This window comes from Battus philenor, unplaced genomic scaffold (assembly GCF_028537555.1).
Source record: "Battus philenor isolate CCGP_79_NKW_IND1 unplaced genomic scaffold, ilBatPhil1.0.hap1 SCAF_7, whole genome shotgun sequence".
NCBI classification, from domain to species: domain Eukaryota; kingdom Metazoa; phylum Arthropoda; class Insecta; order Lepidoptera; family Papilionidae; genus Battus; species Battus philenor.
In genome coordinates this window covers 12616258-12630575 of record NW_027181737.1, presented here as the reverse complement: position 1 = coordinate 12630575, position 14318 = coordinate 12616258, and the positions used below count along the sequence as shown (strand labels likewise).

The window sequence follows — 14318 nt, the reverse complement described above, 5'->3', positions numbered from 1 at the left end:
TATTATATTATGTGTTTACTCTTGAAGAGTAACGACTAATGAAAAATTTATTGTTGTTTTGTTTACCGAACCACACTGAAAAAAGGAAGGTAGCTGATTAATTATAATTAATTAATTTATAAAATTCAATCATCATATGTAATACCTAAATATATTTCAATGTTTAGATTGACAATAGAAAGATGTAAAAAGAATTAAGGCACATTGTTGCAAATAGACACGGAGTATTTTTGTAAATAGACATAGAGAATTTTTGGAAATACACATGGAATATTTTTGGAAATATATACGGAGAATCATTGAAGAATGTATTAAGCGTAACGGGAACGAAAAAAAATTGAGAAGTCTGATCTAGATCAATTGCTTAAATAAAAGAAGAGAAATTCTCAAACGTGTTTTGGGCTCGCACGGAGCCAAATCTCGGTATTCGTCGAAATTTGATTGTGCAATTGTTTCTCACAGAGCGTCGGAATAATTGAAGTGGCCGGCGGATATCTAAAGGTGACATCTTGGAACCGAATTTGTTCCTTGTCTTTACCCGGCACTATGCAGATTTTAATCATTAACGAGATTTTATGTGCTTGCTTCAAATTCGCTTTAAAGTAGATATTAGCAATATAATAATCTAATAAATAAAATTCTCGTGTCACGGTGTTCGTGATTGAAGTCCTCCGAAACGGCTCGACCGATTTTCGTGAATTTTAACCTGCATATCGGCCAGGGTGGAGAATCGGACAACATCTATTTTTCATCTAACTAAATGTTAAGGGTTGATTCACCCCTAATTTTTTTTGGGACAATTTTTTTTGTTTTTATTTTTTTATGACACAGAATACAAAATACATGCAACCCAAAATTTTCACCCCTCTACGATCAACCCTTATTTTTTATTTGTTAATTAAAAACTTTATTTTTTTTTGCAAAACAACGTTTGCTGGGATCAGCTAGTTTATTTATTATAATGAGATTAGTAGACGAACGGAAGTAATCGATATAGCCCGGCGGATTAGCAAGTCTTCAGAGACTCCCACTTCAGAGTGGGCAGGCCATATAATGCGCAGAACAGTTGGTCGCTGGGGCCTTAACGTTTTTTGAGAGGAGACCAAGATCCGGTAAGTGCGACGTAGAAGGCATGCATGCAAGGTGGGTCTTGTAGCTTTCAAACGGTCCTTTTGGAAATCTAACAGGGAAGCCTTCCAACAGTGAAATGATGACGATAAACTAAAATTATATAATTTCGTAAGTGATTTAGTAAACGTGTTCACGAAATTAATGTAATAGATATAATGAAATCAAGTAACTATAATGTTAGTGGCCAAAGTTGAGGGACTCTCACACTCCCGTGTCATATCTTTGATTAAGATGACAAAGTAAATAAAATTATATTATTTCGTAAATAATTTAATATTTACCAAATTATGGCAACGATTATAGCAAAATCAAGCAAATTGATGTAGTTTGCCATAGCGACCCAATCTTAAGAATTGGTGGCTTCTTAATCCGATGTAAAAATATGTAACAACTTGAGTCATAGCCTTGAAGGGTTCACGACCCACTAGAAACCCTCGAGATTAGTTATTATAATGAGGTTTAAGTGCCTTCAATTATCTGCCTTCATACTTGGAAAAAATGGAAAAATTATAATGAATTTACCGAAGCTAATCCTTTTTTCAACCCAGCGATAGTGATCACTTAACACACCGCATTCACGACACGTATCAGCGGTATCTTCACTCTTTTACCTCATTGAATACACTACGGCAGTTAGCTTAATATTATTTGGTCTATGATCTACATGCTGTTTTTCTTATGTACGTTTTTTTTTATTCTTTTATAATTAGAATCGTTGTATTCTGAAACTAAGACAACAGAAGAAGACAATTTATTTTACAAAATATCAAAGCTTCATGTAATTAAGTAAGGAAGTAGCTAAAATAATTAATTGCAAGTAACCTTGTCTTAGACACATTAAACTTTTTACCATATTGTACACTGGCTGTCAAAGAAAAAAAAAAACAAAGAACACGAGGTTTTCAAGAATTAATACAGCGTTCTTAATTTAAATGTATGGTTAATATAATGTTCTATGTATTTATTTTAAATGGATAGTTATTTTTTTAAACTGCGAATACGAAATAAATATTAATGAAGTATTAATTTAAAATGTACTAAACTAGAAAATTTATTGTTTGCGATTGTTTGTCCATCCTGTTGATTTAAAAGCGCTTTCTCTAATCTTATAAGAATCTAATAAATGATTTTAATTCGATTTTAAAACAAAAATCTGCAGAGTCAATTTCAAATGATAAAAGAAATGAACACTTTTGCTAATACTATTAAAGAATAGTTTCATGTTAAAAAAAACCTTTGGTGGAGTATGCTTTTTCAGCGATTAAGCTTTAGATTTATTAACGCGATATGCAAATAGAAAGGGGACAGAGGATCACACAGATGTTTGTAATGTGCATTGACCGACTCATAGATGGTTGAAGCCGGCTAACATTAAACCACGCGATCTTAACTGTGATTCATACAACTGGCAACACTTGTGTGCTGTCACCGCGTGTTCAGAAAACAACAATATGTATTTCCCTTTGTATCATAATAATAGGTATCACGCTAATGTATTTTATACCGTAATCTTATGTTAGAAACTTTATATCCTTTAATATATTACCTTGCCTTGGCATCAATGCAAGGAAGTTGTTTCCTAGTATAGTTAACAGATTTTTCTCTGCGATTCATTTATCACGGACTGATGTCACCGTCTTGAATGCAGCTATTAAATTATAGCCTCCTCCATATTGATGCAGTCCCGTGGGGCTGTATATAAAACCTTCTTTTATATTTCAAACCAATTTTGTCAGAATTAAAAATGTACCAACCCTACAATCATGTTTAATTGTCTGTGGCAACATACATTTAAAAAAAATCATTATGACATGTATAAATAAAATTATAATATACAGAAGATTGAAATACGTAGTGTAGTAAATGTTATCAATATTTTGAACTAGGCAAGAATTTCAAATGTAATACCGAGACCATTAGTGTTTTAATTCTCATAACCAACGAGAAAAACTATAGAAAGATTATAATTTTAAGTGTATCAATTTTTGAAATATAACCAATATTTTGTTTTTCGTCATTCAGTGTAAAGTTGCATTTTTGGATTTTTTGATTTTTGCATATTTGTATATATATATATTATCTTGTAATATATAATATATATATTATATATTACTATACATTACAATATATAATATATATATTATATATTACTAGATAAAGGCTTCCTCTCAAAAGAATACCATTTCCACCACGCAAGGCCAATTGCTGATTGATCAGTGTACACGTTATTCGTACTTTTGGTCAGGATCAATCCAGGGCATGGTGTGTGAGTGAAACGATATTTTTTAACAAGATATGAAAAGCGGCGACTACTTTTAGTTAAACTCGCTTCTAACCTTTAAAATTAAATTATTTTTCTAAATATTCTATTCACAGCATTTAAATTTAAAAACATTGCCAGGCCTATATGGAAAAATATTCAAATATGTATGTTTTATTTATTTCTGCGATATATGTAGTAGTTTTTAACGAAGAGGTTGGTAAATAATAAATTGCTTTATTACCAAAAAAGGCGATATAGTTTTTTGATTACTTATTCATGCGTTAATCAATAAACACAAAATACCATTATGTGATCATGTTTATTAATGTTTTTTTATATGTACCATTCTTGCCACGTATATATAAAAAACTAACCTGTACATAATATTATCTTCTGGTTTAATTGTTAATTAGTTTCAATTTGTTTATGTCCAGAGATTGTAATAGCTTTTGGATTATAAATCGAAACTTAATTCATAAACTGTTCAGTAGAAGTTTCAACGTGAAATCATCCGGTAGTTTCGCGTGCAATGACATTTTACTAATTTATTCGCTCGTAGACAAATTTAAAAATATTAATTTTAATTAAGTTTACGATTGAGGCAATTAAAAGTGAAAAATTAAAGGCGGAAAACTGGCTTGGAAACTGGCTTTTTTTTAAATTTGAAGTGGTTTTTATGTTTTATCAGTTTTTTAATTTTTTTTAATTGGTACCTGATAAATAAAATCAGTTCCTTTTAATTAAAATAAAAGATTAACAAATTTACATACATACTTTAATCCCACTATATACTTCAATCGAAATCCTTATTACCATTGAAGTAAAAATAATAGTAAATTTTAGAATAAAATATAAAATATTCGTGCACTATTTATTCTAAAAAAAAAATTAAATATCCTTTTCTTAAAATAATATAACACGCAATGTATAATCTAAATTCGCATCTCTGTTTTTTTAATTTCCTTATTGATTAGAAACACGACGTATTTAAATAATTATTATTCTATTTAGGAACGTTAATGTTTATATTTTTAGTAACAATGTAAATTTGATAAACAGGAGCTAAAATTTAAAATTGGAATGTATTTTGGATGGTCAATTATGGCGTCGTCGTCATCGTTTCAGGCCATAGACGCCCACTGCGAAGCAAAGGCTTCCCAAAATACATCTATGGGGGGATATACGTGTGTTTTATTTGTGAACTTGGGCAATAATAATAAGAATTATATAAGATTGTATCCCGTAAATAGAACCCGCGATTTCATTCGCAAATCTCAGTCCTCTATCGCTGGGCTACGATTATTTAATACCAACAAATATATTGCTATTAATTCAACAAGATTGCCCCTTTAACCCATCACCCGGAATACATAGACCCGGTGACAAAAAGTAAAGTATTATTGCCTTTTCACGACGATATTCTAGAAAAACAAAGTTAAGGAACTCACACAGTATAAACTAACTATACATTCGCTATCGTTGAATCAGATACAATTAGTTCCTATAACTTCCAGGCGTTTTATTAGATTAAAGTTACACCTTAATAGGCTGTTATGCCAAGACTGCAGGCGATGCTATACAAAGGCAAATCACGGTAATTGGAAGTAATGGTCCAGCAATTAGCCAAGGAAATAACTATTTATTACGGCGCACGTGAGTAGAGCTAGTGATTATAATTCTTGGGCATGCATACCGTATAGCAAAGTGCTAGTAGAAGTACTCTTATTGTCTTTAGCTCCTGTATCATCGAATTGGAATTTTAAGTCGAGTTACTAAATCTTTCTATGGGTTCATCATCATTATTACAGCCACAAGACACCCATAGGTCACAGGCCTCCCCATTAGGTTTTCAATAGGACCCGTTGAAAGCGGCCTACATCCAGCGTCTTCCAACCTTTTTTATTATTATTATTTATTCCCGTTACACAGCCTTTCGTTGAATTATCATTTTTAAAGACGGGCACTTTTATTCCAATTTTTTTTAATTTTTTTAAATATTCAACTTTCACACTTCTCAATTTATATCATCCCTTTGATCCATCACATATTCTCTAATTTTATGACATTCTTTTATATATAAGCCGTCCGTCATTTCCCACATTTCACAAAATATTTAGTTTCCATTTAAATTCTATAATCTATTTTTATGTTTTAATAACGTTCTTATTATTGTTGATACGTTAAAAAATTGTAATTAAATTGAATTGGTAATTGATTATTTTAGGGTAGACACGTAATAACAACTGGTTGTCGAAAAGTAATTATTGAGGGTAGATGAATAAAAATTAACTTTTTATAACTTGTTTGTTAGGGTTTACACAAAACGATGCACCGACGTTTTCACGGCGACGTATTGACGTTCAACCACAGTTTTTTTGGAGCGGATTTTTACTACCTTGTGGCATTTGTAGATTCAGCGGCTTCGAGACATCAGGGCACAGAGGTCTAATCTAAGATATCTCTTGAAGCAAAGAAGCTTGAGGGCTATCGCGGGACTCGAACCACTAGGAGTTCATAGTTTTCAGATCCTCCAAAGCATTACGCAGCAATTCAAATTTGTAAAGAATCTAAAATATTGTGTTATAATCAATAAAATCATACTAGTGATGTTATATATATAGCGATAAAGCTGACATCGTATATTCTCTTAAAAATATTACCTTAGCAAATCGTCATCTTTTACAACAAACTAACAAAAGCAATTTTTAATGCGTAATGCACTTTACAAGTATTTATCTGCAATACCATAACTGTGTACACTACCTTAAGAGGTCGTAATGTATTCTAAGGGCGGTACTAAACAAAGGGTATATCGTGCCCTCACTCGATATTCCGTTCGATTAAGTCAGCCAGTTGCTTGTAACTTTTATTTTTTCGGTCACATGAAATCGCCCTGCAGTTGTCCACTAAATGATTGATGTCTCAATCGAGACCTCTTCGGCTTCATGAAGTAATTAAATTCACATTTGCCCACTTTTTTAATGCACGATAAAAATACAATACGCATTACGTCTTTGTATATTTTAGTATTAATATTTTTTGTTAATTTCGTGTTACTTGATTGACGCGCGGAGTTTCTGTTTTTGTTTAAGTTTTTTGGGTTAAAAATAAAATTAAAATAACTTGTTACTTATCTTCATAAATTTATTTCTTAATACGTTATAGAAAAATACGTGCTCTTCCTGTTGTTCACTTAAAATGCAGAAATACTTCGTATATATTTAAAATATTTCTCTTTAACTACTTTTCTTTAACTACTGGCATGTTACTACTCGATAATAAATGATTCAATCGACCCATAAAAATGTTATTTCAAAATGGTTTATCATGCGAAAATCTACAAAGTAATTGCTTCTAGATGTAAAAGCTTTGAAGCTTAAAGATTTTAATAAATAATTAAAGATAACAAATAGCTAAAACCTATCACTCTGTATATCGGCAATATTGTCATTATGTTATAAAGACAAAAGTTAATTAACGTTTAAATTAGGTTTAATTGGGTCACCGATTTTGATCAGCCGCGGTAATAAATAAAACAGGAATATGATATTTATATGAAGTTTATCGGGAAATTCTACTGCCATAAGTTATTCATTAATATAATCATTATATACATTTTATATATACATTTGATGATTATATCTTATACATATATAATAATAAATATAATTCCTAAATTATAGGCATAGGTAACTGGTAAAATGTTGGAAAAGTGGTTTAGGACTGTGACTTACTATGGCAGTTTGCATGTTCGATTCCCGGGAGATACACACAATACACTTACTAAAAATCCGAAAAATACGTCACATATCTACAACGACCGGAATAAAACGTCCCTCTTAAAATCTAATCTCTTTGTGAAGATGCATTTTAATGGCAACGTAACATATTACATAATAACATATTTATTCGCCAAAATTTAAATACTTGTATAAAACGGGATGTGTCTGTCAAAGTCTATGGGTACAAGAAATAAAAATAAACTCCCAACTTCATAATATCGTCTTAAAAAAGTTGAAAAATCCTGCATAGGATTGAGCCTATTGATAAATATATAATAAAGTTCCATAACATGTAGACACCTTATGATTTAAAACTAATTATTAAATAAATCGTATTATAGCGTTGAGGAGTTCATAATTGATCGAAATTTGTAGAACTTTGTTGAGTTAATTGTATGATTGATATTATAATGAATAAGTCATTGTTAAATTTATTTTATAAGGAACAACTGTGGAGTGTTCTGGTTCTTCTCAGCCGATCAGCATTCGGAGCTGGTGGTAGCTTACTTTCGAACTAACTGTATTGACCTCTTTCATCATCATCATAACAGCAGAAAGAAGTCCTCTGCGAAGTAGGCCGTTCTCAAAGATCACCATAAGACCGGTCAGTTCTTGCTTCCCGGAATCTTGACTAAACTGACTTCTTTATAATGTTCAACATTACAAGTAAATGCTTATTTGAGTAAAGATATTTCAATTTTGAATTACAAAGTTAATCACGATGATGAAATATCGTGAACTAGCGAAATATAAAGAATGGCCGATTGAAAGTTGCAAAATCACCCGCGAGTCATCAATCGCGGGGGTCAGTGCCGCGACGTCCTCTCACTTCCGCGACCGTGACTCGACACTGCCTCTAAACCATTGAGACGTTAACGACCGGCCGAGATGGAAAACAAATCATTAGACATTGTTATTTTTCTTTATATACCCTCGTATTTTTAAGATCAAATCCTAGAGGTGGGAATAACAGTGACGAAGCTTATTTTTGTTATTCCGCCAAAGCGAGCTAAGAGCTAGGCTGTCTTACAATCTGGTGAAATAGTATGTAGCGACCCGAACCAAGGCTCCACTATAAAGTTTATCTATTTGTTCTTATTTCGATTGTCTTAATCATTATTAATAGCTGATCGAGTGGATTATTAATATATACTGGTTGTATTCATAAGTTTACAAAAATCATCACCATCAGGAGCAGCATATCCATGTTAAGACTTCATGGTGCATGTACCAAAACTCGCAACAAGAATTCTTCCGAATAATTAGCTCCGCTTCCATCGCACAAGATGTAATACAACTTGTAATGAAAAATAATGTTATGTTCTTGGTTTTTTGAAAAGAGTGAGTATCGTGTCCCTTGCTGTTTCTTATCGGCGCATATATGCCTTCCGAAAGCGATGGCAAATATGTTTGGATAATTAACCTTTTTATAACCGTCTGTAATTAAGGCGTACTTGAAATAAAGAATTTAATTTTGATATAAGGAATGATAAAATATGGCCTGGAGTCTTCTCACGGTTGTATGTAAGTAAATGTATAACAAAGTCGACAATGTTACTAATCGTATATATTGCTAGAACTATTTTACAGATAACACACATTACCGTGGCTGTTTATATAATGTAGTTCTCGCGGCATGCATCGTCAAATCGGTCTGGCAACCGAGTTCTGGTACAGGACGTTCCTTTTTCGCTCCTAGCGACAACCACATCTGTTCCACAGACAATAGGGTTCCTATTTTTGCCATGTCTCAATATAGTTATAACATTAACGTTTTTTTTATCTATTTGTTTAAAAAGGACGAATATTAATAGAAGGGAAAATTGCAACGGAAAAATAAAACAATGTGTTTTAGTTTTTTTTTATCAATTTTTATGATCCATAAACTTAACTTGCAGAAAATTAACAATTACTATGGACATTATAAACAATTTATTTTATGTCTATATCTTTAAAAGAAACATTTAAATGGAAAGCGCAGACAGCGTATTATTAAAAAGATGTATGTAACCACAATGTAACAACAATAAATAAAATGAAGAAAAAGTCTCCCGACTCCCAGAGAAAGTGCGCGCGCAACTTGATTTACGTTCAGAAACTATTATTTTCGATCTAGAGTAATGGCCACACATGAATCGTAGCAATTTGTGTGAATTTAATGCAAAAATGCATGAAAACGAAGTAAGAAATTTCTTACACTGTTGCAAAAACGTCTGAATAAATCTATTTTAATGACGTTTTGATTTAAAAGATTTACGTGTTTGAAAACATTTCTAAACTTAAAACACATTTTATTAAAGGAAGGATTTTAATCTTCCCTATAGCAAAACGTAAATTTTGATAAATTCTGGATTGTTGACATAAAATTTGGAACACAAAAAATATTGCTATTTTATCACTTTCTTACAATAAATATAGAGTGATCGTAGCCACACATGATATTTTCTTATATGAGCTTCATTTGCAAGACACTACTTTCCCACTACATCAACGTCATTATTTTAGCAGTAGGACGCTCAATGTTGGACCTGGCCTCCCTATACAGTTCCAATAAGATCAGGTGGAGAAGGCTTGCATTTAGACATGCAGACTTAAAGGCTCGTCTTATTGGTGACAGGTTTTTTCCACTTCAGAACATTGAGGGCCTCGCAGCCATCTGTACTGTTTTCCGTTATTCATAAATTTATTAAATGTAGATTATTTTATATTTTTACAGTAATTTTGGGTGCTCTACTGTGATATTAAATAGAAAGTCCGATAAGACATTGGAGTAGTGGTAGCGGTAGAGGACTGAGACATGCGAAAGTAGATCGCAGATTCGGTTCCTAGGATACAATCTTATATAAATTATGTAGTATTGCCACTCTTTATATATAAGTTTCCAGAGGATGGGCAGTAGTGTCCTCTGCGTACCATAATACCACGTTGCGATTATGGTATATCGCCTCATCTTTGGCCTCTGATCTGGATCTTAGGCCTATGCATTGCAGTGGGCAGTTACATATAAGAGTAAGTTGCAGGATATTATTAATGATCGTGAAAAATACTAATAAATCATGTGTAAATAATCCTTTACTAATCTGTATTTAGTTTAAATTATTTTTAAATAATTAATAAATTTATAAATATATGTTTTAATGTACATAGTTCTATTTATCAAAGTTGGTAAAGTAAATAGAAACTTAACTCTAAATGTACAGATTTTTTCTTGCGTGAGCTATGATGAAGCTTTCCAGGTAGAGGACTATGCTTTTTAACTTAAGCTTAGATATTCATAACTTAAATAATAAGAATGACACTTTACTAACCTCTTAATAATGAAATTTATAAATAATCCTCTGTGTCACTTCTAAAGATTTCAAGAAGCCAAAAACACGTGTATTAGTGCCAACTTGAACATGTGATGTATTTATAATTTTCTCAAACTATATTTTTACTCGGTTAGACATTCTGTCCCCACGCGTGGACCTGTGTGGTACGAGTTAAATCCGCAGGATTATGACCTCGCCACAACCGGTCCTGAACGTGCGAGCCGCGAACTTAGATAAGCGCTTCACGACTAATCCAATTTGGAAACATTTATAACTTAAATTGCCAATTTATTTCGTTCACAGTAGAAATTAGATATCGCGGAAGCTCTATACGAGGTTGTTTATTATATATATCGCTGTCATAGATATAATTTTTGTTATCAAATAGCCGAATGTTATATTCAATAGTGTTTTTGAATACTTCCGGATAAGTTTTTTTTTTAAATGTATATTCTATTTCATAGTCTTTTTTTATAATAACTTCTAATTTGAAATTAAAAATAATACCCATATTTAAAGGTTTCTTACTGGTAATGTGTTACCGTTTTTGCGTTTAATAATATTTGTTAAAATTAATTATGATGTGTTGATAGCACACCGAATGTTTAACGTAAGATAAAAAAGAATTATAAATAAGTTTCAGACAACTTCTGATTTACACTTATGATATGGAATATACACATCGGTAATTAATGTCGATTTTGTATATTGCTATAATAAGTAAGTAATATGTTTAGATTGGACTTATTGACTGTTATATATATATAAAAACTTTCGATATACATATATATATATATAAGTATATATTTATAACAATAATAAATACTTACATAAGCACTATGAAGGAAAGCTTCAGTTGTGGTCAGAGTTTTATCTGAAACAAAAACATTTACAGTTATAATAACAATAATAAAGTCTTTATTAACCATTACAATTGAGTGTGGATATTTTATTTAGAAAAACATTGCATTGCATTTCATAAAGCAGCATAACTTTACTATAAGTATTTCCATGCCTCGTTGTTTTAAACTTTTCTAGGCTACAACTATAAGTCCGAGAAAAATGTTCTATTTATAAATATGGTATCTAAGTATCATAAGTCTGATATATATAAGGTATTCAACTTTTCAGCCGATGGACGCCCACTGCCATGTATAAATCACCCCCGAAGGTCACCACGATAATCTGTCTTGCCATGACTACATCCAGCGAATCCCTCAACTATATCGCCGGTCCATCTAGGGGGCTTACTCAAACCGTATCTACCGGTAAGTGGTCGTCACTCGAGAACCTTTCGGCCTCAAAGTCCATCGGTTGCACGAGCGAAGTGCCCCGCCCACTGTCACAGACGAGCAATTGTTCAAGCTACGTCGGTGATTTCGGCTTTTCTGCGGAATTTCTTATTACACTATAATAAGGCCTAGGAAAAGTTATCTAAGTACTATTATTCGGGTATATATAACGTATTGAACGTATGTGTTAGAAAGAAGCGGCAACTAAGTGTAACAAATTAATAATTAGTCGTAGGTAAATTCTTTAATATAAAAGGTCTTCGCTATTTCTATAGAGATATTAAAGGCGTGAGTTTACTTCATGCATATGAATTATATGGGTCATAAGTTCATCAGATATATACAATCCAGCGCTTGTGTGACCTAACATCCAATTTTAATTACTGAATTAGTAAAGATAGGACTACGCAATTACCGCACCAATCAATCAACCATTAACGCAATCTCTATATGATTTTGGATAATAATATAGAATTATAGATGACCTATTGTTATCTACACAGTATCTTAAGACATTTGAAATAAACTCGAATAAAACCCCGAAGCAATCATAGTGAGCGGCTGTAACAGTTGAGAGCTATAGCAATTTTTATCTTTACAGACGGTAGTTGGAAAAAAGGTCACCCTGATGTCGGAAAATTGAAAAAGTTTCCACGAATAACTTTCCAAATATACCCCGGACCAGTTTATGGCTCGGTGGATTTTAATATTCAGAATGCCTAGTAATACGATTGAACTAACTTATTTGCGTATTTTTAAATATAAATATAAAAATTTCTAAATATGAAACATATTTTAAAATAAAAAAGAAATAAGTGAAATTTGCACAATAAATATTGCACAATGACCTTAGGAAAGAGACAATCTGCTAATTTCAGCTTCGCAGAGCATTATCTCTGTCATCTCAATATTTATCGCCGGGTACTGTACAATTCCACTTATTTCTTTCATATTTTCATTTTAAAATGTGATTTGTATTAAGACAAATGACATGTTTATCGTAATTATCATTTAAGATATGAGACATCCATAGGTATATCCCATAGATTTTCAAAAGGATTAACGGGAAGGTTTGCAGCCGGCGCCTTACAACTTACAATGTCATCTGTCTACCTTTCTGATACGTCAAACACTACCTTTGCCGATCCGATGTGTCCGCTTTAGTAATTTAAAGCCACAGTGGCTAATGTTGGCAACTGACTGGGTCATTTAAAACCTCTAATTATTTTTATTTATTTTTTTAAACCTTTTATTTTGGCAGTTTGCGTCGCTATACAGTTTTGTATGTTTGTTTGTTCTGTCAGTCTATTGTTACGTATTATTTTACTGTTACCCACTTTTGTAACATTTTTTTAACCTGTTTATACAGTCCACACCAACATTTTTGGTCCTATTTGTTTTGCACACTGAGTAATCTATTCACTGCTAATTTAATATGAAAATCCGCAGGGCTGCATTGGCCACTTCCGTTAATGTACGGATCTCCTCATTACTCATTCAATCTCAAGTAAAATTCCGAGCATAAATCTGCTTTTGGCTCGTTGAGGGTCTGTGGGCCTGCCAGTGAGACCCTAAGTGAGAGATCACGTTTCAGTTCAGTAAGTCATCACTGGCAACACACATTGGTTGTGATCTTCGACTTTATTTGATAGATATTAGACAAAAAGATTTTTCAAAGTTATAAAAGAAGTTTAAAGAAATTTAAGATATATTAATCTTCTCTATGGATAAATTTAATTAAACTATTTTAATTGACAAGATAGAAAAAGCAAGTAGCTTTATACATCGGCAAGAACTTTTTTAATTAACAGCGAACGTTGTAGTAAATAGCGAAGTTAGTTATTTCTAATTAGCACAGAGCATTATTAATGAACGTTATTTGATGCCGAAGAAAAGCACTTCAGGCGTAGACGATGGTAATTAATCTAAATTACACACAGTCACTGCTGTTAATGTAGCTGTTATATAATATAGGTATATATGTGTGTGTGTGTATGTATATATATATATAGACATATATATATATACATATATATATACATCATGGTTGTGTAAAGGGAAGTAATTCTCTTTTTATTTTCCTACATAAAAAAAGCTAATGTTAGTAAAAAAATGCACACTCACTTATTACGCGACCAAGAACGAAGGTATTCTATTTTACAAATCCATTATAACCATTTATTTTTAAAGTACTCAACTACAATAATAGTTTTTTTAATCAATATCGATCACTTCTTGCATTGGATTTTTTATCAATTTTATATTCAGCATAGAAAATGTTACTTTCGTAACTGTCTTCGCTTTCCTTATTCAAATTTTTTTTTACAATCGACAGCAAAGACAAACATACTGGGATAAATAAAAAAAACTAATATTTTTAAATAGTGTATTATTTATAAATCAGAGTATAAAGTAAACATGGCATGGCGTAATGTCATTTATAAAGAATTAAAAAAAATCTTCAATAAAATAGTTTCTTAATATATATAATGTTCTAAGTTTAAACTTTCGTATTCATTATCATAACATAAAATTAATT

At 31.7% G+C, this 14318-nt stretch overlaps 1 protein-coding gene across 2 annotated transcripts in view; it reads right to left on the bottom strand.

Moving 5' to 3' along the window:
- Positions 1-14318, bottom strand: part of LOC137930995 (uncharacterized) — a 78668-nt gene that overhangs the window by 20970 nt on the left and 43380 nt on the right. Inside the window, exon 2 of one of the 2 annotated variants that reach the window (XM_068774377.1) lies at positions 11318-11361. The exons of the other annotated variant lie outside the window; for it this stretch is intronic. The gene's annotated coding sequence lies outside the window, so the exon portion shown is untranslated. The remainder of the gene's footprint in view (positions 1-11317; positions 11362-14318) is intronic. 2 annotated transcript variants of the gene reach the window in all.